This window comes from Ranitomeya variabilis, chromosome 6, assembly GCF_051348905.1.
Source record: "Ranitomeya variabilis isolate aRanVar5 chromosome 6, aRanVar5.hap1, whole genome shotgun sequence".
Taxonomy (NCBI): domain Eukaryota; kingdom Metazoa; phylum Chordata; class Amphibia; order Anura; family Dendrobatidae; genus Ranitomeya; species Ranitomeya variabilis.
This window is the reverse complement of record NC_135237.1, coordinates 198,546,790-198,572,650: the sequence shown is the minus strand read 5'-3', so window position 1 is coordinate 198,572,650 and position 25,861 is coordinate 198,546,790. Positions and strand designations below refer to the sequence as shown.

The window sequence follows — 25,861 nt, the reverse complement described above, 5'->3', positions numbered from 1 at the left end:
TCGGATCATTGTCATTGGAGGACCCAGCCCTGACCCATATTCAGTGAGGGAAGGATTCCACTGATTCTGAGAACTTTTTTTTATGACATACTGTACTTCATGATAGTGGTAACATTTCTTTGATATGACTTGTATTTATTTGTAAAAAACTGAAATTTGGTGAAAACTTAGCAATTTTCAAACTTTGAATTTCATGCCCTTAAATCAGAGATTAATCCCATAATCCGAAAAAAGAAAGAAGATTTAATGTAGGCAAGGCATTAGCACTTCGATTATAGATACTCAATTAATTTACCTATTTAAGGTATGAAGTGACACATTAGCGAACAGTGATAAAAAAAAGCTTTATTAACATATAGTTTTAAAATTACAATTTTTTTATAAAAAGACAGGATGATTTATTGCCCCTCCTGTTTTTGAAGAAGCCGAAAGGCGAAACGGCGCTCGTCGGGCACAGGAGGTGACCTGCCTTCCCAGCTCATCTTTACCCACCTCTATCCATCATCGGGTAAAACACCAGTTTTGGCCCTGGATTTATTTTTTATTATTTTTTCTTTTTCATGTTCTCTGTTTTGAGGCCGTCTCACCTAGGAAAGTATCTTTCCTGTTAATATTGCCATCTAGTGGCCAATTTCCTTTAGGGCTTCATCACTATGTTTTTCTAATGCACAGCAATAAATGCTATCAGTGAATACCATTTCTTCATATCACTTAAAATTTATCATCATCAGAGCCATTTCTTCTTTTTTCCTGGTGTGTGGGTATTTTTAAGTATACGAACATATTTCCATCTGCCTACTATTCAGGTATACCCTTGATTCAAATTGCTAGACTGTCATGTGGTATCTATAAAGAGACGTTTTTTCGTCCATCCACATAGACAGCTCTGTCTTTTCTATAAGGTAACTGATTATAGCATATCAATACGTCACATGTATATTTAATCCGTAACTATATATTACAACTGGGAACTTTGGGTCACCCCCTGTTTGTACTTTGGAGGTCCATTGTTTACATCATCCTGTCTTTTTATAAAAAAAATTGTAATTTTAAAACTATATGTTAATAAAGCTTTTTTTATCACTGTTCGCTAATGTGTCACTTCATACCTTAAATAGGTAAATTAATTGAGCACCTTAAATCAGAGAGTTGCGTCACGCAAAATAGTTAATTAATAACATTTCCCGAATGTCTACCTTACATAATCACAATTTTTTAAATACTTTTTTTTGTTAGGAAGTTAAAAGGGTTAAAAGTTGACCAGCGATGTCTCATTTTTCTAACAGCATTTACAAAACAATTTTTTATGGACCATATTACATTTGAAGTGCCTTTGAGGGGTCTATATGACAGAAATTTCCCAAAAGTGGCACCCCTGAAGGTGCTCAAAACCACATTCAAGGCACACATGGCAGAGCTCAGAAGGGAAGGAGCGCCATTTGACGTTTTAAATGCAAAATGTGCTGGAACAATTAACAAACACCATTTTGTGTTTGGAGAACTCCTGATGTGTCTAAACAGTGAAAATCATCTCCCACAAATGACATTATTTTGGGAACTAGACCTATCAGAGAACTTATCTAGATGTATGATGAGCACCTTGAACACCCAGGTGCTTCTCAGGTGAGGGGGAAAACTACTGTTTGGGCACACGGCAGGACTCGGAAGGAAAGGAGCGTCATTTGACTTTTTGAATGCAAATTTGCTGGAATCATTAGTGGATGCCATGTCCCGTTGGAGAGCCCCTAAAGCTGTGAAAATAAAAAAAATCACATTTTTCACAAAAATAAATTTTAGCCCCAAATTTAGCATTTTCAAAAAGGTAACAGGAGAAATTGCGCCATATAATTTGTTGCACAATTTCTCCTGAGTACGCCGATACCCTATATGGGGGAGAAAATTACTGTTTTGGCGCACAGCATGACTCATAAGGTAAGACGCGTCATTTGACTTTTTGAAAGCAAAATTTGCTGGAATAATTAGCAGACACCATTTCCCATTTGGAGAGCCACTGATGTGCCTAAACAATGGAAATTCCCCACAAGTGATCCCATTTTGGAAACTAGACCCCTCAAGGAATGTATTTAGATATGTGGTGAGCACTAGGGTTGAGCGAAACGGATTGGTCATTTTCAAAAGTCGCCGACTTTTGGCAAAGTCGGGTTTTGTGAAACCCGACCCGACCCCAGCGTGGGATCGGCCACACGGTCGGCGATCTTCGCGCCAAAGTCGCGTTTTGTATGACGCTTTCCCCGCCATTTTTTGAGCCAATGAAGGAGTGTGTGCAGCGTGATGACATGGGTTCCGGCTCACTTTGTGCGGCGTCACAAGGGGTAAAACCACCATCTTAACGTTTGGGATATAGCGATTCCCACAGTGAAGCACACATTTTGCAGGGACGGAGGAGAGAGAGAGAGAGAGAGAAAATAAAAAAAAATAATAAAAAAAAATATTGCATTGGGTTTCGTGTTTCGGTCGGCCCCCCGACTTTTCACAATAATCGGCCGATTTCACACGATCCGACTTTCGAGACAGTCGGGTTTCACGAAACCCGACTCGATCCTAAAAAAGCAAAAGTCGCTCAACCCTAGTGAGCACCTTGACCCCCCAAGTGCTTCACAGAAGATTAGAACACTGAGCAATGAAAATGAAAAAAAAAAATCCCCACAAAAATGTTATTTTAGCCCCATTTTTTATTTCCACAGGGATAACAGGAGAAATTGCACCATACAATTTGTTGTGCCATTTCTCCTGAGTACGCAGATACCCCAAATGTGGGGAAAACTACTTTTGAGACACAGTGCAAAGTTCATGAGGGAAGAAGCGCCATATTGGAGTCCAGATTTTTCTGGAATGGTGCGAGGGTGCCATGTCAAATTGGCAGAGCCCCTGAGGTGCCAGAACAACAGAAATTCCCCTTATGTGAACTAATTTTGCAAACTACAACTTCCAGTTTATTCATCTAGGGGTGGTCATATTGACACCACATGCCTCACAGAAATTTATACCATTGATTGGTGAAGAAAGAATAAATGACATTTTTATCACTAAAATGTTGTTTTAGCACCAAGTTTTTAATACTTCTAATGGCTAATAGGAGAAATTTTTACAACAAACTGAGGTCCATTTTTTCCTGAGTGTGCCAATACCCTACATGTAATTGAGAAATACTTTTCAGGCACAGTCCAAAACTCAGAAGGGAAGGAGCGCCATATTAAAGTGCAGATTTTACCGTTATGGTTTGCGGGTGTCATGACCCACTGGGAGAGCCCTTGAGGTGCTCGCACAGTAGAACACCCCATAAGTAATACAATTTTACAAAATACACCTCTGAACAAATTCATCTAGGGGTGCAGTGATCATATTGACCCCACAGGTATGTCACTGAATTTTATACCATTGTGCAGTGAAGAAACAATAATTACATTTTTACCACCAAATATAGTTTTAGCCACAGATTTTACATTTTCACACAAGACATAGGTAAAAATGGCACCATAGTTTGCCCCACAATTTCTACTGAGAATGGCAATACCCCATATGTGGCTGTACAGTACTGCTCAGCTACATGTCGAGACTCGGGAGGGTTGGAGCGCTACTTGCCTCCTGGAGAGCAGATTTTCCTAGAATAGTTTGTGGACTCTATATAAAGAGCCCCTAAGTGCTAGAAGAGCAGAATCCCTCCCTCAAGTGACCCCATTTTGGAATTTATACCCCTCTGGGAATTTATCTACAGGTATAGTGATGATTTTGACTTCAGGGTTGTTTTCCAGAAACAAGTAGCAGTGGATGTCGCTGAAAATTGCAAACTGCCATTATAGTGCCCAATACATTATAATGGCCCGTACATTATGCCCAGCTCATGCTTCTGGAGACGCGCACCAGTAAATTAGGCGGGTTCTCATCGGTACAGAAATGACAAACATGTGGATGCTATGTGTGTTTTAGGCATGCTGGGGCTCAAAAGGGAGAGGGGGGGGGGCATTTGGATTTGGGAGCGCAGAATTTGCTGAAATTCTTTAGGAAGGTGAGGAGCCATTTCGCTTTTCCAGAGCCTTTGAACTATGAGTTACGTGGAAGTCCCCTATATTCCCGTTAACAGATGACATAAGTGGGGACTTGCCTTTTTTGTGGATTCAGTTAAAATTTTTGTTAGGGACATTTTGCATAACATTTGGTATCACATTTAACCGGCGCTTTACGATGAGCATTTACATGGGGATTTCCATCTAAATCTCTGAGTGACATGATTCAGATGAAAGTTCCGAGAAATCTATTCAGTATAATGAGGCGGCTCTGTCTGGCCTCTGTTCAGCGGTGCCCTTTTCAAAAGTGTACAAAAACTGAGGTTGACTGCGCCTATATGCTTGCATAAAAAGATGGAAACCGCCCGATCACAGGCCAGACAGTGTTCACAGTGCATACAACTGCCCCATTATAAGGAATATTCTATCGGGAGCCCCATCTGAATCACGTATTTCAGAGATTTACATAGAAACCCTGGTGTAAGCGCTCAGTGCAGAGCGCAGGATAATTGTGAGCTGTCATGATCTCCATGGCCAGAGAACTAGCATAAGCCTCTATAGGAACAAGCTCTTGGAAGATGTAACTATACTGACCATGAACTAAACCTACCGCATCATCTAGAAGTAGCCAGGTAGCATGTCCTACTTTTTATCCCTATATGCCCAGCGCCGGCCGGAGAACTAAATAATGCTAGCAGAGGGAAATATAAGACCTGACTCACCTCTAGAGAAATGCCCAAAAAAAAGGAGACAGAAGCCCCCCACATATATTGGCGGTGATATGAGATGAAACAACAAACGCAGCAGGAAAATAGTTTTAGCAAATTTGAGGTCCGCTTTCTAGATAGCAGAAGACAGAAAGCATACTTTCATGGTCAGTAGAAAACCCTAACAAAACACATCCAGAAATTACTTTAGGACTCTGGCATTAACTCATAATACCAGAGTGGCAATTCCTGATCAACAAGAGCTTTCCAGACACAGTAACGAAACTGCAGCTGTGAACTGGAACCAAAATACAAAAACAAAACATGGACGAATGTCCAACTTATCTAGTAGATGTCTGGGAGCAGGAACAAGCACAGAGAGGCTTCTGATAACATTGTTGACCGGCAAGCATCTAACAGAGAAGCCAGGTTATATAGCGACACCCAGATCTAATCAGAACAGGTGAACAGGGAAGATGATGTCACAAGTTCAATTCCACCAGTAGCCACCGGGGGAGCCCAGAATCCAAATTCACAACAGTACCCCCCCCTCAAGGAGGGGGCACCGAACCCTCACCAGAACCACCAGGGCGATCAGGATGGGCCCTATGAAAGGCACGAACCAGATCAGAGGCATGAACATCAGATGCAGTGACCCAAGAATTATCCTCCTGGCCATATCCCTTCCACTTGACCAGATACTGGAGTCTCCGTCTGGAAACACGGGAGTCTAGGATTTTTTCCACAACGTACTCCAACTCACCCTCAACCAACACCGGAGCAGGAGGCTCAACGGAAGGCACAACCGGTGCCACATACCTGCGCAATAACGACCGATGAAAAACGTTATGAATAGAAAAGGATGCAGGGAGGTCCAAACGGAAGGAAACAGGGTTAAGAATCTCCAATATTTTATACGGACCGATGAACCGAGGCTTAAACTTAGGAGATGAGACCCTCATAGGGACAAAACGAGAAGACAACCACACCAAATCTCCAACACAAAGCCGAGGACCAACACGACGGTGACGGTTGGCAAAAAGCTGAGTCTTCTCCTGGGACAACTTTAAATTGTCCATCACCTGCCCCCAGATATGATGCAATCTCTCCACCACCGCATCCACTCCAGGACAATCCGAGGATTCCATCTGACCGGAGGAAAATCGAGGATGGAACCCCGAATTACAGAAAAACGGGGAAACCAAGGTGGCAGAGCTGGCCCGATTATTGAGGGCGAACTCCGCCAATGGCAAAAAAGCAACCCAATCATCCTGGTCAGCAGACACAAAACACCTCAGATATGTCTCCAGGGTCTGATTAGTCCGCTCGGTCTGGCCATTAGTCTGAGGGTGAAAAGCAGACGAAAAAGACAAATCTATGCCCATCCTAGCACAAAATGCCCGCCAAAATCTAGACACAAATTGGGTTCCTCTGTCAGAAACGATATTCTCAGGAATACCATGCAAACGAACAACATTTTGAAAAAACAGGGGCACCAACTCGGAAGAAGAAGGCAATTTGGGCAGGGGAACCAAATGAACCATCTTAGAAAAACGGTCACACACCACCCAGATGACAGTCATCTTCTGAGAAACAGGCAGATCTGAAATAAAATCCATCGAGATGTGTGTCCAAGGCCTCTTAGGAATAGGCAAGGGCAACAATAATCCACTAGCCCGAGAACAACAAGGCTTGGCCCGAGCACAAACGTCACAAGACTGCACAAAGCCTCGCACATCTCGTGACAGGGAAGGCCACCAGAAGGATCTTGCCACCAAATCCCTGGTACCAAAAATTCCAGGATGACCTGCCAACGCAGAAGAATGCACCTCAGAGATGACTTTACTGGTCCAATCATCAGGAACAAACAGCCTATCAGGCGGACAACGATCCGGTCTATCCGCCTGAAACTCCTGCAAGGCCCGCCGCAGGTCTGGAGAAACGGCTGACAAGATAACTCCCTCCTTAAGAATACCTGTGGGGTCAGAGTTGCCAGGTGAATCAGGCTCAAAACTCCTAGAAAGGGCATCCGCCTTAACATTCTTAGAACCTGGTAGGTACGATACCACAAAATTAAACCGAGAAAAAAATAATGACCAGCGCGCCTGTCTAGGATTCAGGCGCCTGGCGGTCTCAAGATAAATCAAATTTTTGTGGTCAGTCAATACCACCACCTGATGTCTGGCCCCCTCGAGCCAATGGCGCCACTCCTCAAACGCCCACTTCATGGCCAAAAGCTCCCGATTCCCAACATCATAATTCCGCTCAGCGGGCGAAAATTTACGGGAAAAGAAGGCACAAGGCCTCATCACGGCGCAGTCAGAACTTTTCTGCGACCACACTGCCCCAGCTCCGATCTCAGAAGCGTCGACCTCAACCTGAAAAGGAAGAGTCACATCAGGCTGACGCAACACAGGGGCAGAAGAAAAACAGCGCTTAAGCTCCTGAAAGGCCTCCACAGCATCAGGGGACCAATTAGCAACATCAGCACCCTGTCTAGTCAAATCGGTCAATGGCTTAACGACATCCGAAAAACCAGAAATAAATCGACGATAAAAGTTGGCAAAGCCCAAAAATTTCTGAAGACTTTTAAGAGAAGAGGGCTGCGTCCAATCACAAATAGCTTGAACCTTGACAGGATCCATCTCAATGGAAGAGGGAGAAAAAATATATCCCAAAAAGGAAATTCTCTGAACCCCAAAAACGCACTTAGAACCCTTGACACACAGAGAATTAGACCGCAAAACCTGAAAAACCCTCTTAACTTGCCGGACATGAGAGTCCCAGTCATCCGAAAAAATCAGAATATCATCCAGATACACTATCATAAATTTATCCAAAAAATCGCGGAAAATATCATGCATAAAGGACTGGAAGACTGAAGGGGCATTAGAAAGACCAAAAGGCATCACCAAATACTCAAAGTGGCCCTCGGGCGTATTAAATGCGGTTTTCCACTCATCCCCCTGCCTGATCCGCACCAAATTATACGCCCCACGGAGATCAATCTTAGAGAACCACTTGGCCCCCTTTATGCGAGCAAACAAATCAGTCAGCAACGGCAATGGGTATTGATATTTAACCGTGATTTTATTCAAAAGCCGATAATCAATACATGGTCTCAAAGAGCCGTCTTTTTTTGACACAAAGAAAAAACCGGCTCCTAAGGGAGATGACGATGGACGAATATGTCCCTTTTCCAAGGACTCCTTTATATATTCTCGCATAGCAGTATGTTCAGGCACAGACAGATTAAATAAACGACCCTTTGGGTATTTACTACCCGGAATTAAATCTATAGCACAATCGCACTCACGGTGCGGAGGTAGTGAACCAAGCTTGGGTTCTTCAAAGACGTCACGATAGTCAGACAGGAACTCAGGGATTTCAGAGGGGATAGATGATGAAATGGACACCAAAGGTACGTCCCCATGAGTCCCCTTACATCCCCAGCTCAACACAGACATAGCTCTCCAGTCAAGGACTGGGTTGTGAGACTGCAGCCATGGCAATCCCAGCACCAAATCCTCATGTAGATTATACAGCACTAGAAAACGAATAGTCTCCTGGTGATCCGGATTAATACACATAGTCACTTGTGTCCAGTATTGTGGTTTATTATTAGCCAATGGGGTGGAGTCAATCCCCTTCAGAGGAATAAGAGTTTCCAAAGGCTCTAAATCATACCCACAACGATTGGCAAAGGACCAATCCATAAGACTCAAAGCGGCGCCAGAGTCGATATAGGCGTCAGTAGTAATAGATGACAAAGAGCAAATCAGGGTCACAGACAAAATAAATTTAGACTGTAAAGTGCCAATGGAAACAGATTTATCAAGCTTTTTAGTACGTTTAGAGCATGCTGATATAACATGAGTAGAATCCCCACAATAGAAACACAACCCATTTTTCCGTCTAAAATTCTGCCGCTCGCTTCTGGACAGAATTCTATCACACTGCATGCTTTCTGGCGTCTTCTCAGTGGACACCGCCAGATGGTGCACTGGTTTGCGCTCCCGCAGACGCCTATCGATCTGAATGGCCATTGTCATGGACTCATTCAGACCCGCAGGCACAGGGAACCCCACCATAACATCCTTAATGGCATCAGAGAGACCCTCTCTGAAAGTAGCCGCCAAGGCACACTCATTCCACTGAGTAAGCACAGACCATTTACGGAATCTTTGGCAGTAAATTTCAGCTTCATCTTGCCCCTGCGATAGGGACATCAAAGTTTTTTCTGCCTGAAGTTCCAAATGAGGTTCCTCATACAGCAAGCCCAAGGCCAAAAAAAACGCATCCACATTGCGCAACGCAGGATCCCCTGGTGCCAATGCAAAAGCCCAGTCTTGAGGGTCGCCGCGGAGCAAGGAAATCACAATCCCAACCTGCTGTGCAGGGTCTCCAGCAGAACGAGATTTCAGGGACAAAAATAGCTTACAATTATTTCTAAAATTCTGAAAGCTAGATCTATTCCCTGAGAAGAATTCCGGCAAAGGAATTCTCGGCTCAGATACCGGAGCATGAATAATAAAATCTTGCAAATTTTGTACTTTCGTGGTGAGATTATTCAAATCTGCAGTTACACTCTGAAGATCCATTATTAACAGGTGAACACAAAGCCATTCAAAGATTATAAGGAGAGAGAAAAAAAAGAAAGACTGCAGCATAGACAGACTGGCAAGTGATCCAATTAAGAGCACAGAAAAAAAAAAAAAAAACTCTCAGCAGACTTCTTATTTCTCTCCTTTCTCAGCCAAGGATTTTAACCCTTTAGTGGGCCGGTCAAACTGTCATGATCTCCATGGCCAGAGAACTAGCATAAGCCTCTATAGGAACAAGCTCTTGGAAGATGTAACTATACTGACCATGAACTAAACCTACCGCATCATCTAGAAGTAGCCAGGTAGCATGTCCTACTTTTTATCCCTATATGCCCAGCGCCGGCCGGAGAACTAAATAATGCTAGCAGAGGGAAATATAAGACCTGACTCACCTCTAGAGAAATGCCCAAAAAAAAGGAGACAGAAGCCCCCCACATATATTGGCGGTGATATGAGATGAAACAACAAACGCAGCAGGAAAATAGTTTTAGCAAATTTGAGGTCCGCTTTCTAGATAGCAGAAGACAGAAAGCATACTTTCATGGTCAGTAGAAAACCCTAACAAAACACATCCAGAAATTACTTTAGGACTCTGGCATTAACTCATAATACCAGAGTGGCAATTCCTGATCAACAAGAGCTTTCCAGACACAGTAACGAAACTGCAGCTGTGAACTGGAACCAAAATACAAAAACAAAACATGGACGAATGTCCAACTTATCTAGTAGATGTCTGGGAGCAGGAACAAGCACAGAGAGGCTTCTGATAACATTGTTGACCGGCAAGCATCTAACAGAGAAGCCAGGTTATATAGCGACACCCAGATCTAATCAGAACAGGTGAACAGGGAAGATGATGTCACAAGTTCAATTCCACCAGTAGCCACCGGGGGAGCCCAGAATCCAAATTCACAACAGTGAGCCAAGCCTTACTGCATTCTATGGGAGGCAGAATGAACAAATCAACAGCAAGTGAAGAATTGGTTTTATTTATTTTTTACGCAGTTCCTCCTGCGGTATAAGTGATTAGGCGACTTTATTCTTTGGGTCGGTGCGATTACAGCGATACCAGATTTACATCTGGTTTTTATGTTTGGCTGCTGTCACACACTAAAATACATATTTAGACAGTTATAATGTTTCCATATTTCAGGTGACAGAGTCATGTGAGGGCTTGTTTTTTGTGGGATGAGTTTTCATTTTTATTGGTACTATTTTCGGGCACATTACTTTTTTATCACTTTCTATTCTGATTTTTGGGAGGCAGAGTGAACTAAAACAAGCAATTCAGGAACTGTTGGTAAAACTGATAACCTAGCTTTATTCTTCAGGTCAGTATTATTATAGCGATACCACATTTATATAGTTTTTTATGTTTTGGCGCTTTTACAGAATAAAAATAATTTTATAGAAAAAATAATTATTATTTTTGCATCGCTTTATTCTGAGGATGAAGCTGTGTGATGGCTTGTTTGTTTGCAGGACAAGATGACATTTTCAGAGGTACCATATTTATACTGTGTGCAGAATTATTAGGCAAGTTGTATTTTAGAGGATTATTTTTATTATTGATCAACAACTATGTTCTCAATCAACCCAAAAGACTCAAATATCAAAGCTTAATATTTTTGGAAGTTGGAGTGGGTTTTTTAGATTTGGCTATCTTAGGAGGATATCTGTTTGTGCAGGTAACTATTACTGTTACGATACAATAAATAGAAAAAAGTGAAGTGGCACAACTCAGCTTCGGAGTTTCTTTGCAGGTTACATACCCATAGACGTTTCAAAACAGCGGTGCTAGCGTGAGAAAACAGTAACAAGTCCTGAGTACAAGATAAGAAAAAACGCTTCAGACCCGTAGAAGCGCAATCACCTAGCGCGAAACGGCCGTCGTCCCGCCTCACATGTCCTTTTCCACCAACACTCCCCCGTGCCGTGAAGATGCATAATTGTATGTCGCAATAAAGAAGACTACCGACTAACAGTGAGTGCAGCGTTTTTTCTTATCTTGTACTCGTAACTATTACTGTGCAGAATTATTAGGCAACTTAATAAAAACCAAATATATTCCCATCTCACTTGTTTATTTTTACCAGCTAAACCTATATAACTGCACAAAATATAGAAATAAACATTTCTAACATGCAAAAACAAAACCCCCAAAAATTAGTGACCAATATAGCCACCTTTCTTTATTATAACGCTCAACAGTCTTCCATCCATAGATTCTATCAGTTCCTTGATCTGTTTATGATCAACATTGCGTGCAGCAGCCACCACAGCCTCCTAGGCACTGTTCCGAGAGGTGTACTGCTTTCCCTCCCTGTAGATCTCACATTTTATGAGGGACCCCAGGTTCTCTATAGGGTTCAGATCAGGTGAACAAGGGGGGCCATGTCATTATTTTTTCTTCTTTGAGACCTTTACTGGCCAGCCACGCTGTGGAGTAGTTGGAGGCATGTGATGGAGCATTGTCCTGCATGAAAATCATGTTTTTCTTGAACGATAACGACTTCTTCCTGTACCACTGCTTGAAGAAGTTGTCTTCCAGAAACTGGCAGTAGGTCTGGGAGTTGAGCTTCACTCCATCCTCAATGCGAAAAGGTCCCACAAGTTCATCTTTGATGATACCAGCCCATACCAGTACCCCACCTCCACCTTGCTGGCGTCTGAGTCGGAGTGGATCTCTCTGCCCTTTACTGATCCAGCCTCTGGCCCATCCATCTGGCTCATCCAGACTCCTGACTCATGAGTCACTCTCAGTTCATCAGTCCATAAAACCTTTGATAAGTCAGTCTTAAGATATTTCTTAGCCCAGTCTTGATGTTTTATCTTATGTTTCTTGTTCAAAAGTGGTCGCTTTTCAGCCTTCTTTACCTTGGCCATGTCCCTGAGTATCGCACACCTTGTGCTTTTTGTTACTCCAGTAACATTGCAGCCCTGAAATATGGCAAAACTGGTGGCAAATGGCATCTTGGCAGCTTCACGCTTGATTTTCCTCAATTCATGGGTAGTTATTTTGCGCCTCTTTTGCCCAACACGCTTCTTGCGACCCTGTTGGCTATTTGCCATGAAACACTTTATTGTTCGGTGATCACGCTTCAAAAGTTTGGCAATTTCAAGACTGCTGTATGCCTCTGCAAGACATCTCACAATTTTGGACTTTTCAGAGCCCGTCAAATCTCTTTTCTGACCCATTTTGCCAAAGGAAAGGAAGTTGCCTAATAATTAAGCACACCTTATATAGGGTTTTGATGTCATTAGACAACACCCCTCCTCATTACAGAGATGCACATCACATGATTTACTTAATTGGTAGTTTGCTCTCAAGCCTGAACAGCTTGGAGTAGGACAACATGTATAAAAAGTATCATGTGATCAACATACAACTTGCCGACTAATTCTGCACGCAGTGTATTTATATTAATCCTTTTTATTGCGTTTTATTCCACTTTTTGTTCAGCAGTATGATGATAAAGCATTGATTTTTGCCATTTTTTTTTTACAGTGTTCACTAAAGAGGTTAACTAGTGGGACAGTTTTATAAGGCAAGTCGTTCTGGATGTGACAATACTAAATATGTGAACTTTTATTTTATTTTTTTCATAAAAATATTTATGAGTATAATACATATTTTTTAAATTATTTTTATATATAATTTTTTTACACATTTTTTAAACTTTTTAAACTTCTTTTTAACTTTTTCACTTTGTCCTACTATGCGTCTTTCATTTTTTGCAGGCTACATGCTTGTACAGAGTAGGGATGCAGGAGCACACATATGCTTTGCAAGCTATCGGCGCTGCATGACAGGCAAACTTGTTTCATTGTGTTCTGAGCATGATCAAGCAACTTTGCTAGCTCTGGTGACCTGGATGTCATCATGACGACATTGGGTCACCATGGCAACGATTGAGACCCGCCATCACGTCGTGGGGTCTCCTTTCCAAGGGCAGAGGGACTTTCTTCCTTCTGCCTGCTCCCGAAATGTTGTGATTGAGTTCAATTGCAGCATTTAGGGAGATAAAGTGCTGGGAACGGTGCAGGACTGCTCCCGGCACTGAGTGCCAGGTGTCAGCTGTCAGAATCAGCTGACATCCGGTGGTGATCACGCGCATACAGTGTGTGTGTGCGCAATATTGCTTGGACGTATCCATACGTCCAATGTTGATAAGTGCCAGGCAATATGGACGTATGGATACATCTAAGGTCAGAAAGGGATTGAGAATCAGGAAGTGCAGGCGCAGGCGCCTTAAGCATGCAGCAAATGGTAACAGTATGGAGGTGTCATACAAAGCACTGCTGATGAAGGATCCAAAACAAAATATACTAGGAAGGATTTAATGTGCACATTTTAAGAGTCAACGCGTTTCGAGGTCAAGCAGGACCTCTTCATGACAAAAACCTTGACTAGCAGCTGATATACACTTGTTTTAACTTTGCTTCTATGTAACCTTATCAGGTGAGATGTTTTCATTTTTATAATAATCTTGTTACAACGGATACGACCCTGTTGCGCTTTCTTGTCCCCAGATCTTTCTTCTTAAGCATGAAGCAAGAAGAGGGCTAGGCGCTCACTGCACACAGAAAGCAGAGGACAAGGACCTCAATGCACGGCATGGGGTGGTGAGGAGTATTTCGGTGTCCCTGCATGGTGGGGGATGGGAAGCCATGCAGGGACGCAGTCAATGGTGTTACACTGGTCACTTGGGGATCCTAGTTAATGATAAACTTACCTGGAGCAGCCAGTGCCAGGCAGCAGCTGCCAAGGCAAACAGGATCATGGGGTGCATTAAAAGAGGTCTGGATACACATGATGAGAGCATTATACTGCCTCTGTACAAATCCCTAGTTAGACCGCACATGGAGTACTGTGTCCAGTTTTGGGCACCGGTGCTCAGGAAGGATATAATGGAACTAGAGAGAGTACAAAGGAGGGCAACAAAGTTAATAAAGGGGATGGGAGAACTACAATACCCAGATAGATTAGCGAAATTAGGATTATTTAGTCTAGAAAAAAGACGACTGAGGGGCGATCTAATAACCATGTATAAGTATATAAGGGGACAATACAAATATCTTGCTGAGGATTAGTTTATACCAAGGAAGGTGACGGGCACAAGGGGGCATTCTTTGCGTCTGGAGGAGAGAAGGTTTTTCCACCAACATAGAAGAGGATTCTTTACTGTTAGGGCAGTGAGAATCTGGAATTGCTTGCCTGAGGAGGTGGTGATGGCGAACTCAGTCGAGGGGTTCAAGAGAGGCCTGGATGTCTTCCTGGAGCAGAACAATATTGTATCATACAATTATTAGGTTCTGTAGAAGGATGTAGATCTGGGGATTTATTATGATGGAATATAGGAATATAGGCTGAACTGGATGGACAAATGTCTTTTTTCGGCCTTACTAACTATGTTACTATGTTACTATGTTACTATTGAACGCAGAATATAAAAAGGTAATTAAACTACTGCAAATGCTGTCAGCGCTCAGCTCACTCTGCGATATCTTTGCTAGGTGGGGAAATTAAATATTGTATGAGATTAACATAGGATGGATAGGAGGAGCTTAGCAATTTATTTTTTTCATACATGATAATCACTGATGAAACACCGATTGTTAAAAAAGACACTGACCTAATAGTGATGATACTAGGATCCAGAATACAGATGAAACTAGGACTATTATTTGTATACATGAAAAATAAGGACAACTGAATGAGGCCTTAAGCTGGGCATATGTAACCCCTTAGTGATGATGCTAATTTTGACCTCAATGACCAGGCCACATTTTTTAAATCTGACCAGGGTCACTTTATGTGATAATAACTATGATATGTTTCAGCAGATCACAGTGGTTCTGAGATTGTTTTTTCGTGACTTGTTTTACTTCATGATAGTGGTAAATTTTGGTCAATATGGTTTGCGTATGTTTATGAAAATATTGAAAATTTGACAAAAAATTAGAAAATGTAGCAATTTTTAAACTTTACCTTTTTATGCCTTCAATCAGATAGCTATATGCAGCGCCCCAAAGTCCTGGTCGTTGCAGTACTGTCGCTCCGCCACTAAGGGGAGTGATGGTACGTCTGATGGCACTAAAGGAGTTCACCTGACCAGGTATCACAGTCACATATTACACTTCACACTCCGGCCACCAGGGGGAGCAAAGGGTTCTATGTATTAGGCCACTCCTCACACTCTGGTAAAACTGGGGGTTGGATAGGAAGTTAGGAAGAAGCTGACTGGGTTTTGCCCAGGTAACATCTAGTGAGAAAAGAGCGTTGCTTCGGAGGATCCAGGGGGGTCCCTGTCAGGGGTGGGATCCTGACAGAGGCCTAGCGAAAGGACAGATCGTTACAGAGCCCTGCCAGCACTTCATTGCGGCGGCATCTTAAGAAAGGACACGAAGCGAAGTATATTGTGGAGAAGTGAGAAACGAGATCACATCACAAAGGCGATAGAACCAGTAGGAGTCGTGCCCCGAGATCGGCAACATCCTACTGAGGCGCGTAGCCGGTGGCCGGAACGCCGAGGAAGTATTGGGCTCTACGCATTACTTCAAACCAACGGCAGGGCAGTTAATTTTAGGCAGGGCAGTTAATTTTAGTTTGGCTGCCTCACCTTAATCACCTAATGAAGACAACGGAGGCAATTGTGGGAGAGGGGCGTCTCTAGGGTCCCTATAAAATAACTCCAGGCCTACCCCGTCATACGGGTGCGTCCTATCCATATCATCTGGGGGACGTAGAGAAAGAACAGAAACATACATGACAGTTGTGAGGACTATCCCGTGGTGCTCAGCAGGGAAGTACTACAACACCCAGGCGCTAGTAGGTAGGCACTGATTTCCACCTGCAAAGTGAACTCTGGATGTGCCTTCAGACCGGCCGGTCTCAACCAGCCCTGTTAGCAGTGCTCTGGATTGCGGATGCCGAAGCCTTCAGTAAAGAGGTAAAGAGACTGCAACCCTGTGTCCTCGTTATTTACTGCAACCTACACCACCACCTACACCTTTTATTGGGCGCCCCTTAGCAGGACCACGGACCGGGTCGGGCCACCGTGACATCCTCAGAACCGAGAGACCCGGATCCGAGTACCCCGCTGTCCTGCGTCTGGGGGCCGCTCCAAATTTGGCGTCACGAACAGGATCTACTTAAGCCTGAAGAATCAGCTCATGTGTGCCTTGGAACTGTGACTGAATTGTGCTTGAACCGTGATTTATTGCAAAGACTGTGTATTGCTATTTGCCGCCAAAAGTTCCCGCCAAAACCGCCGCCATTACAGCGCAACAAGGAGCGCAGGATGAGAAGAAGGGTGTGGATTTGTGGGCGTGGACAAACTGAAGAGTGCGAAGAACAATGGCCGCCCAGTCTAAGTATTTCTGTACCTTGAGGACGTGTCCGTCAGCAGCCGAGATCCGCCTCCTGATTCTCAATGGAGGGCGGAGACAAAGAAAGCGAAACCGCCCACGAAGGAGAGAGCGGGAAAAGGACAAAGAAGAAGTCAGCCATGTTGAGGACGCCATGGCCAGCCACCCGGAGCGTGGGGTCGGAGCAGAGGACTCCCCCAGCTACCCGGAGGGGCACCGTAACCAGGCCTCCACCGCTGATGCTGATTTCCTGCAGGCCGGCGTGGAAGAGCTCAGCGACCAACTCCTGCAGACGCAGCTGAGCACTGAGGCCGGGTGGAAGAAGACCTTCATCGGGAGCCTCACCAGACACCTGCCGGCAGCCACGTCCGTTCCGGAGCAGGAAAGAAGTTCCAGCGCTCCGAAGCCAGAAAGCAAGGCCCTGCCGGAAAGCGAGATGCTGCAAACAGAGATGACAACGTCGCAGCACAAGGCCCCGCAACCAGCGTTCCAGACCCCAGCGGAGACAGAGCAGACCGGCACCGGAGGGACCGCTGTTGTGGATTCTGTTTTTGGGCTCCCTCTGGTGGTTACAGCTGGTACTGGGTGACTTTGGTGGGTTGCGGTCTCTGGTTTCCAGCTGTCCATCAGAGGCTGGGTGTTTCCTATTTAACCTGGCTTTCCTGTCATTCCCTTGCCGGCTATCAATGTATCAGTGTGTCTCTGTTACCTTTGCTACCTGCTCCTAGGCCTTCAAGACAAGCTAAGTCTGGATTTCCCTGTTTCATGTTTGCTTTCATGTTTTTAGTCCAGCTTGCAGATATGTAATTCTCTGCTGCTGGTTGCTCTAGTGGGCTGAAATTACCACTCATGTACCATGAGTTGGCACATGAGTTCAAGTAATTTCAGGATGGTATTTTGAAGGGTTTTAAGCTGACCGCGCAGTTCACCTTTTGTATCCTCTGCTATCTAGCTTAAGCGGGCCTCATTTTGCTGAATCTGTTTTCATAACTACGTTTGTGCCTTCCTCTCATTTCACCGTCATTATATGTGGGGGGCTGCTATTTCTGTGGGAATATTTCTCTGGAGGCAAGATAGGTCTGTGATTCTTCTGATAGGGGTAGCTAGATCTCCGGCTGGCGCGAGACGTCTAGAGTCCCCCCAGGAACGTTCCCCGGCTGCTGTTAGTTGTGTGTTGAGGTTCAGGATCGCGGTCAGCTCAGGTTCCATCACCCTAGAGCTCGTCCTGTTTTTGCCCATGTTAAGTGTTTAATTCCCTGTCATTGGGAACATGACAGTATAGCCGGCCCACAAAGTGTTAATTGTTTGGGCTGAAGCAGGAGAAAAAGAAGTATTGAAGGGAATTTTTTTTTTTTCCCTCAGAGTTTTGCTGCCTAGCCCTTAATTGCTGTCTAGCTGCTTCTTACCTCCTCTTAACCCTTGAATGGCTCTGACCTTAGCTGTTTAACATGGATGTCCAGAGTTTGGCTTCCAGCCTGAATAATCTTGCTGCAAAAGTTCAAAACATACAGGATTTTGTTGTTCACACTCCTATGTCTGAACCTAGAATTCCTATTCCAGAGTTTTTTTCTGGAGATAGATCTACCTTCCTGAATTTCAGGAACAATTGCAAATTGTTTCTTTCTTTGAAATCTCGCTCCTCTGGAGACCCTGCTCAGCAGGTCAAGATTGTAATATCTTTCCTGCGGGGCGACCCTCAGAATTGGGCATTTGCATTGGCACCAGGGGATCCTGCATTGCTCAGTGTGGATGCGTTTTTTCTGGCACTGGGATTGCTCTATGAGGAACCTAACCTGGAGATTCAGGCTGAAAAGGCTTTATTAGCCCTCTCTCAGGGGCATGATGAAGCGGAAGTATATTGTCAAAAATTTCGGAAATGGTCGGTGCTTACTCAGTGGAATGAGTGCGCCCTGGCTGCAAACTTCAGAGATGGTCTTTCTGAGGCCATTAAGGATATTATGGTGGGGTTCCCTGCGCCTACAGGTCTGAATGAGTCTATGGCTATGGCCATTCAGATTGATCGGCGTTTACGGGAGCGCAAACCTGTGCACCAGTTGGCGGTGTCTTCTGAACAGGCACCTGAGACTATGCAATGTGATAGAATTCAGTCCAGAAGTGAACGGCAAAATTATAGGCGGAAAAATGGATTGTGTTTTTATTGTGGTGATTCAGCTCATGTTATATCAGCATGCTCTAGACGCACAAAAAAGGTTGATAAATCTTTTGCCATTAGTACTCTGCAGTCTAAGTTCATTTTGTCTGTAACTCTGATTTGTTCACTGTCATCCATTTCCGTCGATGCCTATGTGGATTCGGGCGCTGCCCTGAGTCTTATGGATTGGTCATTTGCCAAACGCTGCGGTTTTAGTCTGGAGCCTCTGGAAGTTCCTATTCCTTTGAAGGGAATTGACTCTACACCATTGGCTATGAATAAACCGCAGTACTGGACACAAGTGACCATGCGCATGACTCCTGTTCATCAGGAGGTGATTCGCTTCCTTGTACTGTACAATTTACATGATGTACTAGTGCTTGGTCTGCCATGGTTACAAACTCATAATCCAGTCCTGGATTGGAAAACAATGTCTGTGTTAAGCTGGGGATGTCAGGGGGTTCATGATGATGCACCTCTGATTTCAATTGCTTCATCTACTCCTTCTGAGGTCCCTGCGTTTTTGTCTGACTATCGGGATGTTTTTGAGGAGCCTAAGCTCAATTCGCTCCCTCCTCATAGGGATTGTGACTGTGCTATAGAATTAATTCCTGGCAGTAAGTTCCCTAAGGGTCGTTTTTTTAATCTGTCAGTACCAGAGCATACTGCTATGCGGAATTATATTAAGGAGTCCTTGGAAAAGGGACATATTCGTCCATCTTCGTCCCCTCTGGGAGCAGGGTTTTTTTTCGTGACAAAAAAAGATGGTTCCCTGAGGCCTTGTATAGATTATCGCCTTCTGAATAAGATTACAGTCAAATATCAGTATCCATTGCCATTATTGACTGATTTGTTTGCTCGCATTAAGGGGGCTAGGTGGTTCACTAAGATAGATCTTCGCGGTGCGTATAATCTTGTGCGGATAAAGCAGGGTGATGAGTGGAAAACCGCATTTAATACGCCTGAGGGCCATTTTGAGTATTTGGTAATGCCTTTTGGACTTTCTAATGCTCCTTCAGTCTTTCAGTCCTTTATGCACAATATTTTCCGTGAATATCTGGATAAGTTTATGATTGTGTATTTGGATGATATTTTGGTGTTTTCTGATGACTGGGAGTCTCATGTTCTACAGGTCAGGAAGGTGTTTCAAGTCCTGCGGGCCAATTCTCTGTTTGTGAAGGGCTCAAAATGTCTCTTCGGAGTCCAGAAGATTTCTTTTTTGGGGTACATTTTTTCTCCTTCTACTATTAAGATGGATCCCGTCAAGGTTCAGGCGATTTGTGACTGGACACAACCTACATCTGTTAAGAGTCTTCAGAAGTTCTTGGGTTTTGCTAATTTTTATCGTCGTTTCATTACTAATTTTTCCAGTGTTGTTAAACCTTTGACTGATTTGACTAAAAAGGGTGCTGATGTTGCTAATTGGTCTCCTACGGCTGTGGAGGCCTTTCAGGAACTTAAGCACCGGTTTTCTTCTGCTCCTGTGTTATGTCAACCAGATGTTTCACTTCCTTTTCAGGTTGAGGTTGATGCTTCCGAGATTGGAGCGGGGGCGGTTTTGTCACAGAGAAGTTCCGATGGCTCGGTGATGAAGCCATGTGCGTTCTTTTCTATAAAATTCTCGCCCGCCGAGCGGAATTATGATGTGGGTAATCGGGAGCTTTTGGCCATGAAGTGGGCATTTGAGGAGTGGCGTCATTGGCTTGAGGGTGCTAGACATCGTGTGGTGGTCTTGACTGATCACAAAAATCTGATTTACCTTGAGTCTGCCAGGCGTCTGAATCCTAGACAGGCTCGTTGGTCGTTGTTTTTTTCTCGTTTCAATTTTGTGGTTTCATACCTGCCAGGTTCAAAGAATGTGAAGGCAGATGCTCTTTCCAGGAGTTTTGTGCCTGACTCTCCTGGAGACTCTGGGCCTACTGGTATCCTTAGGGATGGGGTAATATTGTCCGCCGTCTCCCCAGACTTGCGACGTGCATTGCAGGAGTTTCAGGCGGATAAACCTGATCGTTGTCCACCAGAAAGACTGTTTGTTCCGGATGATTGGACCAGTAGAGTCATCTCCGAGGTCCATTCTTCTGTGTTGGCTGGTCATCCTGGAATATTTGGTACTAGAGACTTGGTGGCCAGGTCTTTTTGGTGGCCTTCCTTGTCAAGGGATGTGCGCACCTTTGTGCAGTCTTGTGAAGTGTGTGCTCGGGCTAAGCCTTGCTGTTCTCGGGCCAGTGGGTTGTTGTTATCCTTGCCTATCCCGAAGAGGCCTTGGACGCACATTTCCATGGATTTTATTTCAGATCTCCCTGTCTCACAGAAAATGTCCGTTATCTGGGTTGTGTGTGACCGCTTTTCTAAGATGGTTCATTTGGTACCCTTGCCTAAGTTGCCTTCCTCCTCTGAGTTGGTCCCTTTATTTTTTCAGAACGTGGTTCGTTTGCATGGGATTCCGGAGAATATCGTTTCTGACAGGGGATCCCAGTTTGTGTCTAGATTTTGGCGGACGTTTTGTGCTAAGATGGGCATTGATTTGTCTTTCTCGTCTGCATTCCATCCTCAGACGAATGGCCAGACGGAGCGAACTAATCAGACCTTGGAAACTTATTTAAGGTGTTTTGTTTCTGCTGATCAAGATGACTGGGTTGCCTTTTTGCCACTGGCCGAATTTGCCCTTAATAATCGGGCTAGTTCTGCTACTTTGGTTTCTCCTTTCTTTTGTAATTCGGGGTTTCATCCTCGTTTTTCCTCTGGTCAGGTGGAGCCTTCGGATTGTCCTGGAGTGGACGTGGTGGTGGACAGGCTACATCAGATTTGGAATCAGGTGGTGGACAATTTGAAGTTGTCTCAGGAGAAGACTCAGCAGTTTGCTAATCGCCGTCGCCGCGTGGGTCCCCGACTTCGTGTTGGGGACTTGGTGTGGTTGTCTTCTCGTTTTGTCCCTATGAAGGTCTCTTCTCCTAAGTTCAAGCCTCGGTTCATCGGTCCTTATAAGATCTTGGAGATTCTTAACCCTGTGTCTTTTCGTTTGGATCTCCCAGCATCATTTGCTATTCATAATGTGTTCCATCGGTCGTTATTGCGGAGGTATGAGGTGCCCGTTGTTCCTTCGGTTGAGCCTCCTGCTCCGGTGCTGGTGGAGGGAGAATTGGAGTATGTTGTTGAGAAGATCTTGGATTCTCGTGTTTCCAGACGTAAACTCCAGTATTTGGTTAAGTGGAAGGGTTATGGTCAGGAGGATAATTCCTGGGTGGTCGCCTCTGATGTTCATGCGACTGATTTGGTCCGCGCCTTCCATAGAGCTCATCCTGATCGCCCTGGGGGTTCTCGTGAGGGTTCGGTGACCCCTCCTCAAGGGGGGGGTTGTTGTGAATTTGGTTTCTGGGCTCCCCCGGTGGTTACTGGTGGTACTGAACTTGTGTGCTTCATCTCCTCTGTTCACCTGTTTCCATCAGGATGTGGGAGTTTCTATTTAGCCTTGCTCCTCAGTCATTTCTATGCCGGCCAACAATGTTACCAGAAGCCTTTCTGTTGCATGTTCCTGCTCCTAGACTACTATCAGCTAAGTTGGACTTGTAGTCCTAAGATTGTTTTGCATTTTTGTTCCAGTTCTCTGTTTTTGAATATTTCTGAGGCTGGAAGCTCTTGTGAGCTGAAATTGCCACTCTGGTGTCATGAGTTGATATTAGAGTCTTAAAGTAATTTCAGGATGGTGTTTTGAAAGGGTTTTCAGCTGACTGGGAAGTTCCCTTTTCTGTCTTCCTACTATCTAGTAAGCGGACCTCAATTTGCTAAACCTATCTTCATACTTCGTATGTCATTTTCCTCTAAAATCACCGACAATATATGTGGGGGCTACTGTCTGCCTTTTGGGGAAAATTTCTCTAGAGGTAAGCCAGGTCTGTATTTTCCTCTGCTAGGGTCAGTCAGTCCTCCGGCTGGCGCTGGGCGTCTAGGGATAAAACGTAGGCACGCTACCCGGCCACTGTTAGTTGTGCGGTAGGTTTAGCTCACAGTCAGCTCGAGTTCCCATCTTCCAAGAGCTAGTCCTTTTGTATGCTTTACTACGGTCTCTTCCCATTGAGAACCATGACAGGGGGTACTGTTGTGGATTCTGTTTTTGGGCTCCCTCTGGTGGTTACAGCTGGTACTGGGTGACTTTGGTGGGTTGCGGTCTCTGGTTTCCACCTGTACATCAGAGGCTGGGTGTTTCCTATTTAACCTGGCTTTCCTGTCATTCCCTTGCCGGCTATCAATGTATCAGTGTGTCTCTGTTACCTTTGCTACCTGCTCCTAGGCCTTCAAGACAAGCTAAGTCTGGATTTCCCTGTTTCATGTTTGCTTTCATGTTTTTAGTCCAGCTTGCAGATATGTAATTCTCTGCTGCTGGTTGCTCTAGTGGGCTGAAATTACCACTCATGTACCATGAGTTGGCACATGAGTTCAAGTAATTTCAGGATGGTATTTTGAAGGGTTTTAAGCTGACCGCGCAGTTCACCTTTTGTATCCTCTGCTATCTAGCTTAAGCAGGCCTCATTTTGCTGAATCTGTTTTCATAACTACGTTTGTGCCTTCCTCTCATTTCACCGTCATTATATGTGGGGGGCTGCTATTTCTGTGGGAATATTTCTCTGGAGGCAAGATAGGTCTGTGATTCTTCTGATAGGGGTAGCTAGATCTCCGGCTGGCGCGAGACGTCTAGAGTCCCCCCAGGAACGTTCCCCGGCTGCTGTTAGTTGAGTGTTGAGGTTCAGGATCTCGGTCAGCTCAGGTTCCATCACCCTAGAGCTCGTCCTGTTTTTGCCCGTGTTATGTGTTTAATTCCCTGCCATTGGGAACATGACAGACCGCATCTGAAGCAGGTATGAAGAACGACCCTGTCCTGATGACTGACCCCACTCCAGCGACTGCTCGTGCCACCGCTACTGACTTCGTTCCAGCAACTGATCTTGCAGCAGCCGCTACCTCTGCTGCAGCAAATGCCCATACTCAAGCTACGCAGACCTCCATCGCTGCGCATGACTTAACCGTACATGAAAGACGGATTAACGGCGTTTATCCAGCACTGGGTGTAACCCTGGACTTCACCCTTCCCAGGCCAAGAAGGGTTAAGTGCCAGGTGCAGCCCTGTAAGCCGTCCAACTAAACCTCGGAGAACCGAAAACTGTAAATAGTTCCTTAAAACTGTTGGTTTTCCTGTTTTTGCTGCTGAAACCCGACCAGGGTTAGTTCTTAAAGGGATCCCTTTGTTTACCAGGGATCCCTATTGTTTTATGTTTTGCACCAAGTTTACCACTGTTTTAAAAGACTGCCGAATCATGGACGGTGAATGATTCACAAACTGTTGCTGTAAATAGTTGCACCTTCTTAAAGGTGCCCCTTAAGAAAGGACACGAAGCGAAGTATATTGTGTAGAAGTGAGAAACGAGATCACAGCACAAAGGCGATAGAACCAGTAGGAGTCGTGCCCCGAGATCGGCAACATCCTACTGAGGCACGTAGCCGGTGGCCGGAATGCCGAAGAAGTATTGGGCTCTACGCATTACTTCAAACCAACGGCAGGGCAGTTAATTTTAGGTTGGCTGCCTCACCTTAATCACCTAATGAAGACAAAGGAGGCAATTGTGGGAGAGGGGCGTATCTAGGGTCCCTATAAAATAACTCCAGGCCTACCCCATCATACGGGTGCGTCCTATCCATATCATCTGGGGGACGGAGAGAAAGAACAGAAACATACACGACAGTTGTGAGGACTATCCCGTGGTGCTCAGCAGGGAAGTACTACAACACCCAGGCGCTACTAGGTAGGCACTGATTTCCACCTGCAAAGGGAACTCTGGATGTGCCTTCGGACCGGCCGGTCTCAGCCAGCCCTGTTAGCAGTGCTCTGGATTGCGGATCCCGAAGCCTTCAGTAAAGAGGTAAAGAGACTGCAACCCTGTGTCCTTGTTATTTACTGTGACCTACACCACCACCTACACCTTTTATTGGGCGCCCCTTAGCAGAACCACGGACCGGGTCAGGCCACCGTGACATCCTCAGAACCGAGAGACCCGGATCCGAGTACCCCGCTGTCCTGCGTCTTGGGGCCGCTCCAATTACCACACTAATTAATAAATAAATAACATTTCCCACATATCTACTTTACATAAGCACAATTTTTGAAACATAATTTTTTTGTTAGGAAGCAAGAAACTTTAACAGCTAAAAGTTCGCAATTTTACAACCAAGTTTACCAAACCATTTTTTTCGGAACCACAACACATTTGAAATGACTTTGAGGGTCCTATATGTCAGAAAATATCCAAAAGTTACACTATCCTAAAAACTACACCCCTCAAGCTGATCAAAACCATAATCACCCTTTAGGTGCTTCAAAATTATAAAATAATAAAAATGTATCCTGACTAAGGGGATGACACAGGCGAGGGGTGATACTCTTATTATTAGCATTTAATCACTGTATAGGGTCTATCACAGTGATCAAAATATACCAACAGAAAAAATCCTTGCTGTTGCCAGGTACAGGCTGGCAGATATCGGTGGGCGCACTACGCATGCATCTTTCATTTTTTTTCATGAAGAGTAGGTGGGGGGCCGAGTGACGGAGCTGGAGAGACCGGGGTGGGCTTGCGGACCTCATTTCTCTTTCCTCTGACATGTATATCATGTCAGAAGAGAGAAATGTTTTTAACAGCTGGCGCATTTTTTTTTTATGTGATCACTGTTATTCATTGAATAATGGTGATCACGTGATCAGCGACCGCAAAAACCGGACTTGATCGTGTTCTCCAAGGTCTCAGCTGCTGACTTATTCTGATTGCCATTTTAAAACAGCAATGAGGGAATAAGGTTACTTAATGGCGGTCGTTTTAATGCGTATCAGCGGTCGTTAAGGGGTTAAATGGGAAGATGCTTACCATTACTACACTGCAAAAAATGTGGTAGCAAAATAAATAAATTGTTATAGACAAGAAACATTAATAGAAATGTTGTCAATATTCTAACGCA

The 25,861-nt window shown here is 44.5% G+C and overlaps 1 protein-coding gene across 1 annotated transcript in view; it reads right to left on the bottom strand.

Annotated features, from left to right (window-relative positions):
• Positions 1 to 25,861, bottom strand: part of LOC143782192 (polycystin-1-like protein 1) — a 264,298-nt gene that overhangs the window by 144,164 nt on the left and 94,273 nt on the right. The window lies entirely within an intron of this gene.